The 20,708-nt window shown below is 30.0% G+C and overlaps 1 long non-coding RNA gene across 1 annotated transcript; it reads left to right on the forward strand.

The window, feature by feature from the left end:
- The first annotated feature begins 18,075 nt into the window (after positions 1–18,075).
- LOC124373316 lies at positions 18,076–20,156 on the forward strand. Its single transcript, XR_006923422.1, has 2 exons — positions 18,076–18,217; positions 20,004–20,156. It is a non-coding gene; the product is annotated as an uncharacterized LOC124373316 (long non-coding RNA).
- The last annotated feature ends 552 nt before the right edge of the window (positions 20,157–20,708 follow it).

Here is a 20,708-nt window from a genome sequence, read left to right on the forward strand (position 1 = left end):
GTTTTTATTAGACTAACATCGACGTATAAATTTCAGATAAAAAACTATAACAATGATGTGTGTTGACAGAGCTTAAAGCAAATCAGTTGAATGGACATCAAGAAGGTTATTTAAAAAATGAACTTTCCTTTTGTGTTACAATAAAACATAGATTATAATTTAAGACCGTTAACATTAATTCATACCTAAAATTATAAATAGAATTTAACAAGTTTTATTGCAGTTTATTCCTTCTTTATTACTAATACGATAAGTAAATGCTTTTACCAATAAAGTTGAAAGAAGTAACCCAACTTAACTAAATATTATTCACTGAAATATAAATAAATGTTATAATTTTTACATTTTTATATTATTATATTTTGAGTTAGGTAGGTTTTTAGTAAGCGATAAGGTTACCAACAAAACTGATATCAGAAAGGCATCCGAAAAAGTTTGCTCTTTTTCTCTCTGAGGCTAGAGTTACTGTTCTATATATAGGCTTAGCTTCTTCTTCATCCACCATAAGATTATAGCTTTTCCAACTTTTATATTTAAAGAGTACTTTTTGGGCTGAAGATGACTAATGGAAAACATTTATTAACCTGTTCTTCAGATGTATTACAAGCTTTGTATGAAATTTCAATAGCTTATCATTTACGTATGTATGCGAATATTACAAAGCTATATTAGAGCTCAACTTTTTGAATTGTATATATACACAGCATAACATAAACTTAAAAACGTAGAAGTTAGAAGAAATGCACAGTATTGATATCAACAAGGGGAACTATGACAAAATCATACGTTCCAAGGCTATATTTGAGTATTGTTGGAGTACATTGCACACATTGGCACATCGTATGACAGAATTCTGGAGCTTTTGAATTCGCTCAATGTCTGTCTCTGAAATACTGTTGCCATGTGCAGGATAACAATAATAAAACACTCGAAAAAGAGTGACTGTATGAGTTATTACTTTGCAGCCTACGGCAGCATATTCTTAGCCTGCCCGCAGTTCGCTGTAGTGTGATTGACGTGGTCAGTAAACATCAAGGTTACTGTCCACTACAAGACATAGAGTTCTAAACTTGTCACAGACCTTCAAACTCTCACCACCAGCACGCCAAACTCACTGAGTGGGCATTTGTTTATTTTTGCTACCGCATATGGGCAGCAGAATAATACTCACAAACTTGTGTGTGTGTGTGTGTGTGTGTGTGTGTGTGTGTGTGTGTGTGTGTGTGTGTGGTGTGTGTGTGTGTGTGTGTGTGTGTGTGAGAGAGAGTGCGCGCGCGTGTGTTTATGTATGTATTTATTTATTTATTTAAATTTATAGTAACAGTGTCTTTTAGATATAATACGTTACAATTGATAAGAAATTTACATTAACAATAGTACTACGCGTTTGTTTCATTATAAACTGAAAAGTATTGTTAGTATTTTAGAACATTTAGAACTGGAAATAGCGTATTAGTTAAAAAGCACAGTCCAGCGAACTTCCTCCAGCATAGATCATAGCGACTGCTTCCTTTAGAGTCTTCGGTGTCAAATTCTGACCATCTTATGTTTTGGGGCATTTTGTAAGGTAGATGAGTACTTACCTAATCGCTGAAATCTAAAACGATGTTAAAATATTTGTTATTCCTAAGTGAATCTACTTACTATAAATGGAAACAAACTGAAAATCATAAACAATTATTACATTAGACATGGTCTTTTAAACCCTTTCCGGGCCAGGCGGCAATATATTGCCGCCTTGATATTCGTCGTTTTCTTAAATAAATACGACGTCAAATGATTAAAGTTTTTTGATTCCCTGGTATATTTTTAGATAATTAATATGAATATCATTTTTATTTTGGAGGTCTATGCATTTTTATTTCGTAATTGTCACGTGACATTATCAGCTGACTCGATCTATTGTTGTTAATTCTTTATGCTTTAGTGTAATCGTACTATTGTATGCTGGATTCTCCTTTATTATTTTATTTTGTGGTTGTAAATATTAGTAGTGTTAGTAGTTACGTGCTTAGCTATTGTGTGTAGTAGTTACAATGACTGACAATTTGCGATCTCACGGGATTGTAAGTAGCATATTTGTAAAATAGAAAAAGTGTAAGTAAATTTCAAATAAAATTGTGTAAATATTTCTTGGTAAATAGTGTTTTTAACTGTATTGAAACTGTTTATGGATCATACAATCATCTGTTTACCGGTAAATCCATAATGTGAATATTTATTTTAAGTTTCTTGCAGTGTAAGAGTCAGTTGCTTTATCACTTGTTGCGAAGTACAATAATGCGTATTTATACAAAATTTGTCATAAAAAAATTTATTTATGAGAGAAATAACACAAAATTTTGTATGGTTGTTCCTTTCTAAATGTACAATATAATAAAATAGCTTCCCACAGTAAAATTATTTTTCCTTTTTTAGTTATTTACAAAAAAAAATAAAAAATGTTTTATGTAATCTATTAAAAACACTATTTTTTTTTAAATTTTAAATTACTTAAAACTACATCTATATATTTCTTGTTGATAGTATACATCTATACGAGTAATTTGGTGCAACTTTTAGGTCATTCTCTAATTGTTATGAAAAGTTATAAATTTTAATCTTAGAGACTGCAAAATCGCCAATTTTAGCCTGGCACTTTTGACTAGTCACAGGGGATATGATATGTGAAAAATTTTTGCAACATCTCATATTTGGTCCTGGCCCTGAAAGGGTTAATTCATATTTCACAACATTAGAGACCAAGGTGGGATTTTTCGCTATGTAAACACCAGTTGGGGCTTAGCCCAGTTGGATTTTCGAAATAAGAATATAGCTATATTCGTCCCAGGGATCGTAAGTATGTCCATGTAAAATTTCAGTACAATCGGTTGAATAGTTTACATACGAAAGAAAAAAAACAAAGGTAATATCACATTCATAATATTACTATAGCTCCAGTTGTGAATTGAAACCAAATAGTTTATTCTGGATTTTACTTAATGAACAAAGTTATGAATGTGTACATCTAGGGTTTTGAATTTAGATTTCTTATACACTGTGGGACTGCATATTTACAGTTGAAAATGCGGAGGAACAAAGAAAAATCTAATCATTAACACGCTTCTACTCTGTGCCTACAATTTTAGAAAATAATGAGTCTGACTTTCACAAAGCAATCCACTAGACACTAAATGCTATTTTTGTGAAAGAAAATCGTCGAGGGGGCGCTCATATTAAACTGATCAGGGGTACGATACTTATTAAGTACGATATTACACATACGATAACACGAAATAACTATAAAGTATTGATATATTTTCTATACCTAACCAAGTAAATATAATAATACAGTGAACATGGATTGGGAAGTAAGAACCTTACTGTACCTACATTAGGTTTACAAATATTCATTCTGCCGAAAAACAAATACCGAGTGTACAGTACAGTCGAAACAGTTTATACAGAGGAAATAGTAAGGTAGTCCGCTAGGTAGGCATAAATGTTCTTTTTGAGAATTAAACTAATAATAATTATTATTAGTAAATTATCACAGCATGTAATTATGTGTTTGTGTGAATATCCACTAAAGTAAAACATTTTGTGTGAAATACTTGTTGTGATTCAACGTTATTGAAATTAAATTCGGTTATTGCCACTTATACAAATTTAATTAATGTAGGCCTAAATAAAAGTCGTTTGACAGGTATTTGGCCTTCCGATCATTATGTTAGTTTGGTTATTTAAAACGCTTATATGACATATACGGCCAAATACAAAATAATTTAATCATAAAAAGTAAGGGCTCTGTGGTGTAATGATAGCACATTCACCCGGCAAATGAGAGATCCAGGTTCGAGTCCCGCGGAGCAAGTATTTTTTATGATTCAATGTTTATTGAAATTAAATTCGGTTATCGCCATTTATACAAATTTAATTAATGTAAATAAAAGTCGTTTGACAGGTATTTGGCCTTCCGATCATGATGATAGTTTGGTTATTTAAACGCTTATATGACATATACGGCCAAATACAAAATAATTGAATCGTAAAAAGTAAGGGCTCTGTGGTGTAGTGATAGCACATTCACCCGGCAAATGAGAGATCCAGGTTCGAGTCCCGGCGGAGCAAGTATTTTTTTATGATTCAATGTTTATTGAAATTAAATTCGGCTATTGCCATTTATACAAATTTAGTTAATAAATATATTGTTTATCGGAACAAAAGAGTAAACTCCCATTTTATGTCGTAAATATAAATAATTAAATACTGAAGTGCTCCTATAAGCACATAACCTGAAATAAAAATTAGTCTCTTTCAATTTCTCCACATTAGTATAAATAGTTGAAGTTTTCCTGAAGTCGTGGTAGTTGTTTAATCATTACATGCAATATTGTAGAGATATTGCAAGCAAAACAGCGGGTAAGTGCTAGAATCACTATACGTATTTTATACCAAGTGATTCTCTACGAATCTACGAAAATATAAAGAATCTCTTTAACAGCTACAGAGTGGGATTGATTTGTTTAGAAAAACTAATTATTCCGCACTGCTAATACACCACCAGCACCAGCGCCAGAGTTTGTTTTTTGTTCAATGGAAATGACCCATTTTTCTGGTAAGATGCAATGCGCAACATATGCGCTATTGCAAACACAATGGGCTATCTTCCGCAATATCTTGTGAGAAGTATCAAAAAGTAAATGTCACAATATTCTTAAAACTGTGATGAGTATTTTACCTGATTTTAATTGTAATATTAATTATAAGTAATGTACTTTTTTAAACAAACTTTATAATCATTCTCTACGTATTAAATATTAAAATTAAGAAGGCAAGTTTTTTATAGAGATGGTATTTTGAATTTGATATGTACGTATATTCCCATGGTGGGATGTGTCGGGATTTGGATATGTTTCATGCCAAAACGTTTAATAGTTATATACCTTCATCGTCTCTTAAGAATTTGATCCTAGATAACGAACCGCTTATCACACGTTATTTACATTTTGCTCTTCGTTATACAACAGATGCGTATTAATGTCTTATCAAGCAGATTCAGCACGGAAGCTTACTCTGACCAATCATCCGATGTGGCCAGCTGACTGATTGATAGACCAAGGCCACGAGATTACAACTCGTATAAATGCTACCGCTCTGCCTGCTCCAGTATCAGATATTTCCCCCGAGAAACATCCGACTCTTACTAACATGGGCAAGGAAAGGACCAGCGTCAACATGGCCGTCGTCGGCTACTACTAGACCTTCTATTTTAAGGTATGTTTTCAAAGCTAAATAACTTCTTCTCATAATAATTATCAATTCAAAATGTACAATCATTTGATAATAGGTTTTCGACTTTATTCTTATGTTCATTATTTATGTTCTTATATGTTTACCTATATGTAAACTAATACATAAGTGACCAATTTTTTATTTTTTATTAATAATGAACATAAACTGAAAAAGTTTAAAATTTATAAAAAAGGCTTGGTATTTACACTCCAAGCGATCTAGAACAATCTTAAACACAAAATTTGTCAATAAATCCCCATAAAGAAATTTCAGTTTTTGATTTTAATTTATTTGGATTTGGTTTTCTGTTATTAAAGATTTTATTTTGAAACTATACATTTTAAGTTGTTTATACGATTTTAGACGCTTTTTGTCAAAAAAAGTAATTTAAATTAATTTAGATACGTTTCCGTTAATACACTGGTTTATTTGTTATTATTACCATGGCGTAAATAAATATCTTAGATTTTCCAACCCTGGAACATATTATAAATTCCTTAACATTTAATACAAATATATTAGTGTGTCTAAAATTATTTTATTCAAAAATTGAACTACTTAAATACTATGGAAAATTTATAGAGTATTCAAAGATATTTTAATTAGCATTTTTTCCAATGTGGAATAAAATGGAAAATAAAATATAATCTTTTAAATGATAAATTGTATCTTTTAACGTACAAAATAAGATATTATCCTGAAAAAAGAAACAAAAAAGGTAGTATTTAGTACAGAGCTGTGTATTATATCTTATTATGATTTTTTATTTCTTATCGACGCTACTGCTTATGAAGACAAAAGAGCTGTTTTATTGGTATAGGGTTTATTCGGTTTTATTAATGATTATTCGGCCTTCCAATTGATGAACTTGATTTAACATAGTTTTAAGCTCACTTACTTCCTCATTTTTGCAGAAGTGTTAGTAACAGTTAATACAATAATTATTATAAATAAGTGCTTCACAAATCTCTAGATTCAATTTTAAAAGACAATAAAATAACAAGCTCCTTCATTATATTTGCCCTAAATACCACGTCTGTTCTTATTTAAAGGAGCAGACATAAGGAAACGTTGTCACTTATTTTGGTAACAAATAAAATTGTTGAGGTTAGTGTACTTATTAATGTATAGTACCCGATATACATTAGCTTAGAATTACCTTACTTTAGTTATGAAATATTTTGAATTGGTAAGAATTATAGTTTTGAGAAATGTCTGTATCTGAAATACGAGTATGTAGATAGATAATGTGAACTGGCATAATCATTTATTTTATTTTATTTAAAAAATCCACTTATGCTCCAAATATAATATTCTTGCTTGGTAGACGGAAATTAATATATTATTTTACAGTTTAACATATTACTATACTCAGTTACTTCCAATTTTCTTTGAGCCCAAAGATATTTATTCATTCTAGAACGTATTTTTAAGAATGCCTTTATCTAAGGTTATTAACAAGTGTTGTTATGATGTTCCAGCAGATGGACGGCTAGTACAACATGGACATGACCCGGCTTCTGTACACGGACACGCTTTGGACACGGACGATACGATGCTAGCTCTCCCGGATTATTACAACTCAACATGATTGGCTTTTTATGAAATATATCAAAATTTTTCCGTTTAACATGTTTGTAATTAATATCCTATAACCTTTTCCTATCCATAATGCAAATACAGTATAAAAATATGAAAATAAGTACTGTGTAAAATAACCTAAAATATGATTATTTTACGTTATCACATACATCAGGAGTGTATGCAAATTTACTTATGGAAGAATTAGAAGAATGTTTTTTGAATTCTCAATGCTACAACAAGTTTTCTTTGAAATATTAAGTAAATTCTCAATTTTGAGATTTACCTGGAAATTGTCTTAAGAAATTCTAGCATTCTTGGATGTAGATTTTTTTTAAGCCTGGTCTCGAAACAAAAATTAACATTAAATACAGTAACTCAATGGATTATCTACATTTTAATAGCTATAATCATCATCCTGTACACAGCATTAACAAACACTTAAATTGAACACTGTAATTTTCATAAAACATACAAAAATTATGAAACATTTTATAGCAAAATATTTCCGTGGCTTATGCTTCACAATATTCTTCACAAATAACAAAAAGGTGATTTTCAAAACCACCCAGTTTAGTGTTTAGTACAAATACTAACCTAAGAAATCTTCTAGTACGGCCCAAAGTTCAACCTATTAAAATTTCAAACACTGTCAACCCTGTAAAGATAAACTTTGTAATACTTAATAAATTATTAAATAGTCCAATATTTTTACTAAATAATAAAATCGTAGCCAAGCAGAGGAGAAATTAATTGTAAAACTAAACATATAATTTATCAATTTACTCGTAACACTTGTGGAATAGATAAGGTTGGATTTACGACAGACCCTTTGCACATAATAATAAATAATCATTATTCCAAAAACAGGATGAAAAATTGGTTTCCCAACACGCATTAGGCCATCAATAAACTATGAACAATGTTATTCACTGAAAGGTATTTGCAAAACACCCAATGATGGAAACAAAATGTATTTAGAAAATTTAGAACAGGCACATCAGTTAATGTTAAAATTTATAGTACCCTTTGGCCTGAACAAAAGATAAATTGTATTCATTATGTATTCGCATTTGTCAAAATTATATTTATCTACTTTATAATAAATCTCTCTCTGTTTATTATAGTTATTTCTCTTATACTTCATGACATGTTTGGAACTTTATGTTTATTTATGTTAATTTTGTTAGTTTGTTGCTATACTATATAATTATACTTTATAAATCCTTTTAGAGAACGGCAAATGCAGAAATATTAAGGACATTATACCAAGAAGCCTTCTTTATGTTTCCATGTGAGCACTATATGTGATTATATATGTATATATATATAATATAATATAAATATTACCTTCTTATATACTTCCTACTTCTTAAACTTTACTCTTATTCCTTATCTTTTTTCAACTTTCCTTTATATAAACAAAACATAATGAACTCAAGCAAGTCATATTTTGTAAAACAATACCGATATCACTTAAAAAAGATGGCCGTATTACACTGTCATATTTTATTTTTAAGTGCATGTTTGAACTTTGGTTATTACTCCACATGGACTACGTCCAAAATTTCCCATTTCTGCTCTTCCTCCAAGTGTGCACAACGAAATTAAAGTATTTGCTACACGAACTAGTTTTGAGCTTACAAATCTAGTTCTACAACTTTATAAAAGGATTGTTTAAAGAACACAAACAAAACAGTGAAAGAATTAAAACACGAAGCTTTTATAAAATTTCCAGATATATATAATCAATTTAATGAAATAATTAATGAAGCTAACAACATTATGTCCGAAAAAAGCCCAATCACTACTAAAAAAACTTTCAAAATTGTGCCTCGAGAATATAAAATTTGGTCATCTCCTTTACCAACAATATTTAAGGATATGTTTAATCCAAATTCAAAAGATCCTTTAATAATGAACAATCCATCAACCAGTAATACAGTAAAACCAGTCATAGCAAGAAATGATCAACAAAATGAAACAAATGTTAGTGAAAGTTGTAAAAAAGCTGAAGATATCTCAGATATCTGCAAATCGATTGTAAATTTATCCAGCTACATACCTAATAAAGCTGAAATGTCTGTGCTTTCTAAAGGATTGACCTTCTCACCTACTCCTACATTCAAATCATATTGACTTAGTAGCTGATGCTCTTGCTTTCGCAAGAGATGTCCGTGTCAAATTTTACTTCTCGCAAAACCAAATTCCACTTCAGTCTCATATACATGAATCGATTATGAAGTTCAAGACAAATTCTGAGTGGGAACCTCCTAACCTACCGCCTGATCATCCTGTGGAACAGTATATTAACACCATAATATCAAATATAGCAAATCCCACATTTGGTGATTCACTTCCAAAAAAACAAAACCTGAGTTATAATGAAAGAAAAGCAATCACTTCATTAAAAACATAATAAAAACATAGTAATTTTTACCTGCAGACAAAAAACAACTCGATTGTTATTCAAAATATCACTGACTATACGTTAGAGGCTGAAAGACAACTCAGTGATACTACTACATACAAATTATTGTCAAAAGATCCAACTGAACAATTTAACACTGAAATTTCTGAATTTTTGAAATGAAAGGCCCAACTCAAAAATTTGTCCGACCAAGAAATCAATCTATTAACACCAAACTCACCTAGAACTCCAGTTTTCTACACGCTACCTAAAATACATAAACCGATTCGCCCTCCGCCTGGACGACCCATTGTTTCCAGCTACGATTCACCAACAGAAAGAATTTCAAGCTTCGTTGACGCTCATCTGCAACCTTTGGCCAAATCTTTACAGTCACACATAAAGGACACCCAATCACTTCATTGACAGACTTTCTGAAATACCCCAGCCCCTGGACGGTGAACTAATTTTGGCTACAGTTGACGTGGAATCATTGTACACAAATATTCCTCATGACGATGGAATAAGAACTGTAGAACATTTTTTTAAATTTAAGACCTAGAATTCAAAACCTTCTACTTCTTTTTTATCTGCCCTAGTAACCTTTATACTTACCATGAATAATTTTAGATTTAAAAACAAAAATTACTTACAAATGAAAGGAACCGCAATGGGAACCAGAATGGCACCTTCATATGCAAATTTATTTTTGGGATTTCTTGAACAAAATTTTTTAACATCTCAAAATTTAAAACCGTTAGTTTGGTTCCGATTTTATTGACGACATTTTTATTATTTGGCAACATGGCATGGATAGTTTAACACATTTTATTCAACAATTAAATTCATTTTCAGTTTTAAAATTCACTTTCAATATTTCTAAAAATCTTGTTACGTATTTTAGATGTCGATGTGTTTTTAGACCAGGGACACCTAAAAACGAAAATCCATGTCAAAGATACAAATCCAATGCAATATTTACACTACTCAAGCTGCCATCCTGGTTACGTTAAAAAATCTATTCCGAAAAAGTCTAACTATTAGAGCAAACAGACTCTGCTCTAATAAACATGATTATTATTGTCACACTGAAAAATTAAAAAATGTTTTTAGAAATAGAGGGTATCCTAACAAAATTGTAAAATGATAACATGCAAAAATTAAAAAATCTACTCCTAGGAATTATAAAAACCAAGGAAAATTTATTACCACCTATCATCCAGGGCTATACAAAATTAATGGTATAATATAAAAACTGCACACAATATTCTACAGGCTTCACCTGTAACCAAAAATATATTCACTAATCCACCTAAAGTAATTTTTAAAAAGCCTCAAAATTGAAAAACATATTAGTAAGACCAAAACTACCCTCTGATGAGCTAACTCAAAATTTAAACAAACCTTTTGGCTGTGAACCTTGTTTTAAGCCTCGCTGCAAAACATGTAATTTAATAATAAGTTCAAAAAACATTTCTGTAGCAGCACAACGAAAAGGAATTATCCGATAATTGGTAAAATGACTTGTGAATCCAGCAATGTTATTTACCAATTGTCATGTAAAGACTGTCCGAAGGACTACATTGGGTCAGACCATAACTCCATTGCACATTAGAATGAACAAAAATCGCAGCGATACAAATCTTGAAATTAAATCAAATCCTATTTCGGCCCACGCAATGGAGCATAACAAAAAATTCGATGAATGCTTTTCTCTAAAAAGTATTAACAAAATTCAGAACCCCCATAAACTTAAAATAAATTATTTAGAAATAGCTCATCAGAGGGTGCTACAAACTAAACATCCGGATGGTCTAAATTTGAGATACGGATAGCAGTATGTATATAAATTACACGTTACAATTTTAATTTATAACTTTATATTCCTTGTAATAAGCAAAATTATTTACACTTTGTACGTAATTCAAAATTAGTTTTTATTAACATATGATGTTTCTTTTGTTTATTATTTTTTGTTGATATATTTGCTTATTTACCTATTGTATATCTCTTGAAAATGTCTTAAGACATTTTATATATATATACAGGGTTATAAATTATTGTACACATTTTAAGATGGAATAAATAAATAACCAATCAACTTAAAAACATGGAAATTGTTTTATTAAATAGCAAATTTAAAACAGTTTCATTACCAATGAAGGACAAAAAGGATTACTGTTACTCATACTTTTACAAGGAAACTAAAATTAATTCCACGTGCTCTCCGGGGTTTGCACGCAAAGTTTGTAGTCTAAATTCAACCTCACACCATGTGTTTCTGAGCATTGCTGGAGTTATGCTTCCAATAACCTCTCGAACACTATTCTTGAGTTCCTCAATATCTTGGACTTTTTTGGCGAAGACTCTGTCCTTGACATAGCCCCACAAAAAAAAGTCTAAGGGTGTAATGTCTGGGGAACGTGGAGGCCAAGGAATTGAACCATCCCGTCCAATCCAATGACTAGGCAACGTGTCATTTAGGTAGTCACGTACTATCTTACCCCAGTGTGGAGGGGCACCATCTTGCTGCCAGTAAACATTTGGTTGTCTATGCTCAATTTGCGGTATTGCAAAAAGTTCAAGCATGTCAAGGTATACCTCTTTAGTGATTGTCGGTCCTGCGAAGAAAAAGGGTCCTATCACTCCATCTATAGCCAATGCACACCAAACGTTTATTTTAGGGCTGTCCTCTTTCTTGATCTCGAACATTATGAGGATTTTCAGTACCCCAAATCCTACAATTTGTGTCCTATTCACCTTACCAGAAACATGAAAGGTTGCTTCATCAGAAAAGATTACTTTTTTCAAGAAATTGCTTTCTCCAATGTTTATTGTTTGTTCTTCGAGGTCAAGTAATCTAAACAGCAAAATCGTAGCGTCGAGGTTTATCGTTAAGTTTTAGTTCATGTAATAAACTGAAATTTTGTATGGATGGAGCTTAAGGTGTTTTTGCAAAATTTTTAAGTCTGTTGATCGAGGTAATCCTAATTCCAAACTTGCACGCCGAGTTAGACTTACCAGGGCTCCTCGTAAACAATTCTCTTACTTGATCAACAATAGCTTCAGAAACTGGAGGTCTACCAGCACCTTTTCTATGTTGGACACTTCCCGTCTGTTCCAAACTGCATATACCAACGTTTTATAGAATTGTTTACTCGGAGGATTGCGGCCATACTACTCTAAACGAAACCTTCTTTGAACAGTTATTACAGATCTGCTTTCATGAAACCAAAGAACACACCTTGTTTTTTCTTGCACACTAGCCATTTTTGATTTTTGAGGTTAGTTTTAGTGTTTGTTTAGTCAACTGTAATTAACAGCTGGTGTGGAAAGATCCATTGTTGACCAGCTGACTATGTCACAACACAAGTCATTAAGAAGAATCATACCTTAACACCCACAGTTTAAGTGACATTTTTACTTTCTTTTTATAACTACTTTTTATAATTATTGTAATGTCTACAATTATTAATTTTCAGTCAGTATATAAAACTGTTTTAAATTTACAATTTAATAAACAATTCCCATGTTTTTAAGTTGATTGGTTATTTATTTATTCAATCTTAAAATGTGTACAATAATTTATAACCACCCTGTACATACAGGGTGTATATATACATAACTAGATAAATATATGAGGTTTCTGGTTCACTTTCGGTACATACATAAAATCAATGTAAAAACCCTGGCCAAAGAAAGCATCACAAACAATCCACTTATTTAAGCAGAAAATCCCAAACTAACTAAAGAAAAATCGTTTAAAAATCTCAAAAAAAATAGATGAGATATCTCAATGAAAATCCAATTAAAATAATTTATAATTTCGTCAAAATCCATAGAATAATCTCTTGAAAATTCGAATACAAATTATTTTTTAACAGAAAATGGGACAATACAATTTCAAATACTGTAACAGTCAAAACATCATTGTAAAACACCATTTTGAAACATTATTGTGACAATAGTAATCAATAAATAATACTACTAAGAATAAAACTGTACTGTTTAACTGTACTCAAGCATTTCTTCTGAGAATTCTGCTAATTCTAAATAATTGTATTGGTGCTATTTCACCAGAATTACTGATAAAATTTGCTAATTTTTGAATTTTTCTTTTAATTGTTTCATTCTTAGTAAGACATTTTTATTATTTAAACAGAGCGTAAGAAATAAATTGCCCTTATCGTAAAAATTCTATTTATATATATATATATATATATATATATATATATATAAAAGACTTCACACCAATCCTTTAATATTTTGACTTATATTATCGTTTTCAAAAAGGATACAAAAAAGTGTATATAAGCGGCGGCTTTCATTCTCTTCCAAATAGTTCAAAGTTAAAAAAAAGAATAAAAGAAACACAGCCTTCATAAAAAAACATTGATGTAATGAAACAAACGAACAAAACCCAAACCAAGTATTAAAAACATTACAAAGAAATGTTTAAAAAAAGTTCATTTGTATATACATATATGAAAAAAAACTTTTGTGAATATTAGTATGCATCATATCAAGCAAAACATTTCTAAAAATATAGGTAAAAAATGTGTAGTTTAGCCACTAGCCGCCATTTTATAATTGTTATACAAAATTAACATCTCTAGAACTTAGCCAGCTAGAGAAATTAAATTTGGTACGTTGATTTTAACAGATCATTGGAAAATAAAAACTAATAATTGTGTTATTTTCTGTAATATTATTAAAATGTTGTCTGTTGATTATTTTTAAAAGTCTAATAATAAAAAAAACCATAATATTTTTAAAAACGTTTTTGTACGATATGTCCAATTACGTTCTAAAATCCATTGATGGTGTTATTTTTAATACACTTTACTCATTGTTTTAATAATTGTTTCAATAAAGATGTGTTATCTGATAAATTTAAGGACTCTATACTTTTGATAAGTAAATACAGAATTTAGATTCGAATAAAACAATTTTAGGAAGGAAATAAATGTTTGCTATTTTTACCTTCCCTTACTAGGGAATCATAACTTCATAATTTAATAAATGTTATAAGTAATTCTAGATTATATTTACCAAAAATAAATACATAACAAATTTATCAAAAAATTCTAATTCCAGAAACCTGAAAATTAAAAAAAAAAAAAAACAAATCTCATAACAATTATATTTTAAATTATAATGCCATAATAATATTCACTCCCAAATTATTTACCTTTTATCAAAATCGTTGTATAATATTGTTACCTCTAAAAGTAATAAACAGCCCTCGGTGTTACCTCTAAAAAAGTGAACCCTCCTCGGGTGAAAGCATTCACATACACAACAAATATATTAGTTTATTTCTATAAATTATAATTATGGACAGAAGAGGAAATTAGTTAGTTAATTAGTTAATATGGAAAACAATACTGCCTTTGTAATTTGTTTAACAAAATTATTAAATATTGTACTAAGTTTAGTTAAAAATAAGTAGTTAAAGATTGAAATAATTCCTTATTGTTAGTACACTGTTATAGGTAGTTTCCAGCAGCCACGAGGCCGATAGCAGAGTCCGTGTAACAACAGGAAACTGTAATTCACAATTATTAATGTATTTATATATCATTAAATGTGAAGTGTTCAGTTTTATTTAAATGGCAAACATGGTTCATTTGTATATTCAAATAACTTCTATATTCAAGTAACTGTGTTTATTGACAAGTATAGCACAACATGGCCACATTAATAAATTGATAGACATGACCCACTATAGGACGTGGGGAGAAGCAATAGTATAGGACGAGGAGTTATCAGCAATGAAACTGGACTCACTGTCCATTATTTGACAATAAGCCACAAACGTCAGATATATGCATCACTGAACTATCAATCAGTAAATAAATAAATATATATTTAATAAATATATAATATATTAAATAATTAAATATATACAGATAGATTAAATCTGTAAAAGCCGCAATATCCTGATATAATTTTCAATAACAATTGAATCCAAAAATATGGGATGCATTACATATACAATACACAGCGGGATGATTTTGTAAATATAAAGAAATCTCAACAAACGCTTTCCTGAATATAATATGCGCACCTTAAATTATTATACATAATTATTATTACAAAGATCAATTCTTTTTTGTAAATCTTACGCTTTAATCGAAAGTCAATGTTTTACATTAAAGTCATTGCAAAGCATAATATGTTCGAAGAATCGTTAAGAGAAAGCTTGAAATCATTATGGTAAACACACTATAATCGTTTATTATCACTATCTGGTGAAAGTGTAAAAGTTTATTTGTACCCTATCTCGAACGTTATGCTAGTCCTCATTTCTAAGTGCACTAGAAATACTGTATGGTACTAGATTATTCTATGGTTCAAGCCTGTATGTTGTGACCGTTGTAAAACGTTTTTTAGTTTTGACATAACGTACAGAATATTTTGGAATTAGGAAAATTACACCAATATATACGAACGTTTCTGAAGATGTTTGTATGTCTGGGTATTTGGATGTTTGATAGTCTACTCAATCACACGAAACCTAGAGGACAGATTTGGACGACATTTGGTATGTAGCCTACATTACTTAGTAAAATATAGGAGTTAAACATAGTCACATTTTTATTCCGAAATACTTTTTAATGTACGTACATGTTCAGTGAACATAGGCAATATATTTGACAGCTGATAAGAGTCACAGGACGCAGTGTCACATTACTTGCGTATTTGCATGAATAAATATCAGCAGTCATGTGTTATGCATACGGTAATGACAAATAGTATTATCTAACTTTTACTACATATGGCAGAAGTGGTAAATACAAACAATTAGTTAATTCTGGATTTTACTTAACGAACAAAACTGTGAATGTGTACATGTAGGGTGTTCGAATTAGATTCCTCAGACACTGTGGGACTGCATATTTACAGTTTAAAATGCGGAGGGACAAAAGCTAAATCTAAGCATTAACACGCTTCTACGGACCGTTCGCTATGTGCCTACAATTTGAGAAAATAATGAGACTGACTATCACAAAGCAATCCACCAGACACTAAATGCTATTATTGTCACAGAAAATCGTAAAGGGGACATCACGTCCATTTTTCACTGATCATGGGTACGATACTTATCAAGTACAATAATACACGTACAATAACACGATGTAACGATATAAGTATTGATATAATTTCCAGACCTAACCAAGGAAATAGCGAACATGGATTGGGAAGTAAGAACATACACCTTACTGTACCTATTAGGTTTACAAATACAGTATTTATTCTTTTGAAAAACAAATCCCGAGTGTACAGTACAGTTGAAACATTTTATACGTGTGTATTTTTTTTGAAACAGCAGGGTAGCCCGCTAGGTAGGAATACATTTACTTTTTGAGAATTAAACTAATCATAATTATTGTTCATGTATTTATGTGTGTGTGTGAATATATACTTTGGAGAGGTTTAACACAAAGGATTTCCATTGAAGAAAGGGTGGAGGAAAGGATTTTTTCACTCTGTTCCTTATACCCGAAGTGGAATACAAGCTCAGGATAAGACACACCTTTTAGCTGTAGTTTACTACAATTATGAGAGATATGCACTTAAAACTCAATACAACCAAATTAATTTTAAAATTAAGATGAATCAGTATTCTTCCTTTTTAGAATTACTTATTTGTCAAGTGTTTAATAGATTGCATATAACAACTGCTGACTAATTAGTTTATAATATTCAATTTTTAATTATTATTGTTTTCTTTTAAACCACGAATACTGAAACGTATGTTCTTGTTATGTACTTTTATTTCAAAACTACCATAGGACTCAATCGTATTAAGAAATGTGTGACAACTGTCATAATGTAATTATTAAAATGTGTAATTAATGTAACTCCATATTGATATTAATTTTAAATATTTAACTCTCATAAAAAATATCATATTCACGAAATTTATATGGAATATATATCTTTTAGAGCAAAAGAGGAAATATAATTAATTCGAAACAGAAGTGCTCCTACAAGCAGAACGCCTGATACACCACCAGCACCAGCGCAAACGCCAGAGTGTTTAATTAATACAAATAACCCATTGTTCTGGGTAAGATGCAATGCGCACATGGCATTGTTGGTGCAGACACAATGGGCTACCTTCCATAATATGTTATGAGAATTATCAATAAGTAAATGAGACAATATTCTTGAAACTGACAAAACTCGATAAATTGCTATGAGTATTTTATCTGATGAAATTGTAATAATAAATATATGAAATAAGTAGTGTACTTTTTCGAACATAGTATATTGTATTCATATTAACATTGAAAACTATATAAATGTTGCTGTTTGTTAAACAATACATGCGTATTGATTCTATATAACCTTGCCATCATCACATGTTAATTGTCATAGAGACTGTTTTAATATGTAATGATAAATGTGCAAATATAACTTATTTATTCTTATTACTGCCTGTACATACAATTATTTTTGTATAGTAAAGTACACACTGAACATTCGTTAGTGTCATTAATTTCGTTGCTGTAAGTATTGAATATTAAAAGTAAGAAGGAGCATTTTTGTATAAAGATGGTATTTTTAAATGGTATGTTCCATACCAACACTGTTTAAAGTTAGATACCTTCATCGTCTCTTAAGCAATTTTTTCATAGTTAACGAGCCGTCCACGATACGTTTTTTTTTTTACATTTTGCTCTTCGTTATACAACAGATGCGTATTAATGTCTTATCAAGCAGATTCAGCACGGAAGCTTAACTCTGACCTATCATCCGATGTGGCCACCTGACCGATTGATAGACGAAGGCCACGAGATTACAACTCGTATAAATGCCACCGCTCTGCCTGCTCCAGTATCAGATATTTCCCCCGAGAAACATCCGACTCTTACTAACATGGGCAAGGAAAGGACCAGCGTCAACATGGCCGTCGTCGGCTACTACTAGACCTTCTATCAGGTATGTTTTCAAAACTAAATTACTTGTTCTCATAATAATTATCAATTATCGAACCAAATTTTCAAAATTAATAATAGATTTTTTTTATTTACTTTTTTATACATGCTTACCTAAATGTAAATTATTACACAAGTGAACAATTCTTAAACCAGCTGTTTTTGGATTAATAATGAACATTAAACTGAAGAAGTTTAAAGTTTATAAAAAAGTCTGGGTATTACACTCCAAGCGATCTGGGACGATCTTGAACACAAACTTTGTCATTATATCCCTAGAGATCTTCCGTAAATTATTGCTTATTTACAAATAAATAATGAGTTTCCTTAGGGCATGTTGCTTTTGATAAAACCATTTTATATAGAGCTCAGAATTTTATTGATACATAACTATATCTGTATGTAATATTTTTACTGATTCTTGGTGTCGCTCTTCCTCATAGATAAGACTAATATTTTTAAAATCCACTGTCTCTTTAAAAATTTGAATTCATCAATCGACTTTGAATTTTAAAACTTGGTTTTTAAATGCTAATGATTTTATTTTGAAACTTTATATTTACAAGTGTACAATTAGCTTATACTTTAGTAGGAAAGTTTTAATTAGTACTGAATTTCAAAAATCTGTATGGAAGATTTTCACATCCATTTAATGAATCTCAAAATATAGCAAAGACCGAGTTAACGTTTATATTCATAATGTAATCTGTAAAAGGTAATAAAAATTAGTTGGATATATTAAAATACGTTTCCATTGATACACTGGTTTATTTTGTATTATGAGTATGTCTTAAATAATAATATCTAACATTTTTAAACCCTGAGAAACATTATCAAATCCACATGAGACAAGTGTGTCTAAAGTTATTTTATTCAAAAAAATCGAAATATTTCAATATAGTGGAAGAATGTAGAGTATTCAACGGTATTTAATTCGTAGTTTTTCCAATGTAGAATAAAAGAAAAATAAAATATGACACCTTAAATGATAAATTGTCTCTTTTCACATACAAAATAAGATATTATCCTGAAAAAAGAAACAAAATAAGTAGTATTTAATACAGAGCTGTGTTTTATATCCAATGATAATAATAGTTTTATTTATTCTTGACACCACAGCTTATAAAATCACAATAGATGTTTTTATCGGTACAGAGTTTATTCGTTTTGCCCTTTCATTGATGACTTGATTTAACACAGTTTAGAAACTAACTTAGTTCCTAATTTTGACAAAGGTTTTAATAACAGTTAACACAATAATTATTATAAATAAGTGCTTCACAAACCTATGGTTTCAATTTTAGAGGAACAATAAAATAATAAGAAGTTCCTTCATTATATTTGCCTTAAATACTAAGTCTGTTCTTGTTTAAAGAAGCAGACATAAATAAACGTTGTCACTTTCAATGGTAACAAATAAAATTGTTTTTATGATTGTACTTATAAATGTATAGTACCCGATATACATCAGCTTAAAATTTCTTTACTTTAGTTCTGAAATATATTGAATTGGTAAGAATTATAGTTTTGACAAATGTCTGTACCTGATATACGAGTATATAGATAGATAGTGTGAACTGCCACAATCATTTATTTTATTTACTTTACAAACCCACTTATTCTCCAAATATAATATTCTTGCTTGATAAACGGAAATTAATATATTATTTTACAGTAACTTATTACTATACTCAGTTACTTCCAATTTGCTTTAAGCCTATACATATTTATTCATTCTAGAATGTATTTTTAAGAATAGCTTTATCTAAGATATTGTTATGATGTTCCAGCAGATGGACGGCTAGTACACAAACACGGACATGACCCGGCTTCTGTACACGGACACGCTCTGGACACGGACGATACGATGCTAGGCTCTCCCGGATTATTATAACTCAACATGATTGGCTTTTTATGAAATATATCAAAATTCTTCCGTTTAACATGTTTGTAATTGTAACCTACGACCTTTTCATATCCCTAATACATGTATAAAATATGAAAATACCTAAAACATAATTTAAATCAATTTTACGTTATCACACACATGTCATGAATAATGATTAAGTACGTTATATTATAACTATCTTTATATTTATATTTACTTTATTTTACTCTTAACAAAAGAATGAGAAGATTGAAGAAATAATTTAGTCTATATACAGAACGTAAATTAAAATCAACACATAGCAGCATGAATGGTATACTTTAATTTCTAGCCTTTAAATATACATGATAAATACAGGGTGTCCTTTAGCTCTCTGGACAAAGGTATATCACACTATTGCTAAGATTAGAACAAACACATTTCACCATTTTGAACATTGGTCTCGTGTTTAACTTTGAATATCTTTAAAAAACTCACTAATTTTATTAAGATATTATAGTAATAAAATTTCTTGTGGATTTTATCATAAATCCAATTGAACAAAATGTATTTAAATATAGCAATAAATAAGATATTTAGGTAACAGATTTATTGTGATACGACACGA

The sequence above is a fragment of the Homalodisca vitripennis genome, unplaced genomic scaffold (assembly GCF_021130785.1).
Source record: "Homalodisca vitripennis isolate AUS2020 unplaced genomic scaffold, UT_GWSS_2.1 ScUCBcl_5257;HRSCAF=11905, whole genome shotgun sequence".
NCBI lineage: Eukaryota > Metazoa > Arthropoda > Insecta > Hemiptera > Cicadellidae > Homalodisca > Homalodisca vitripennis.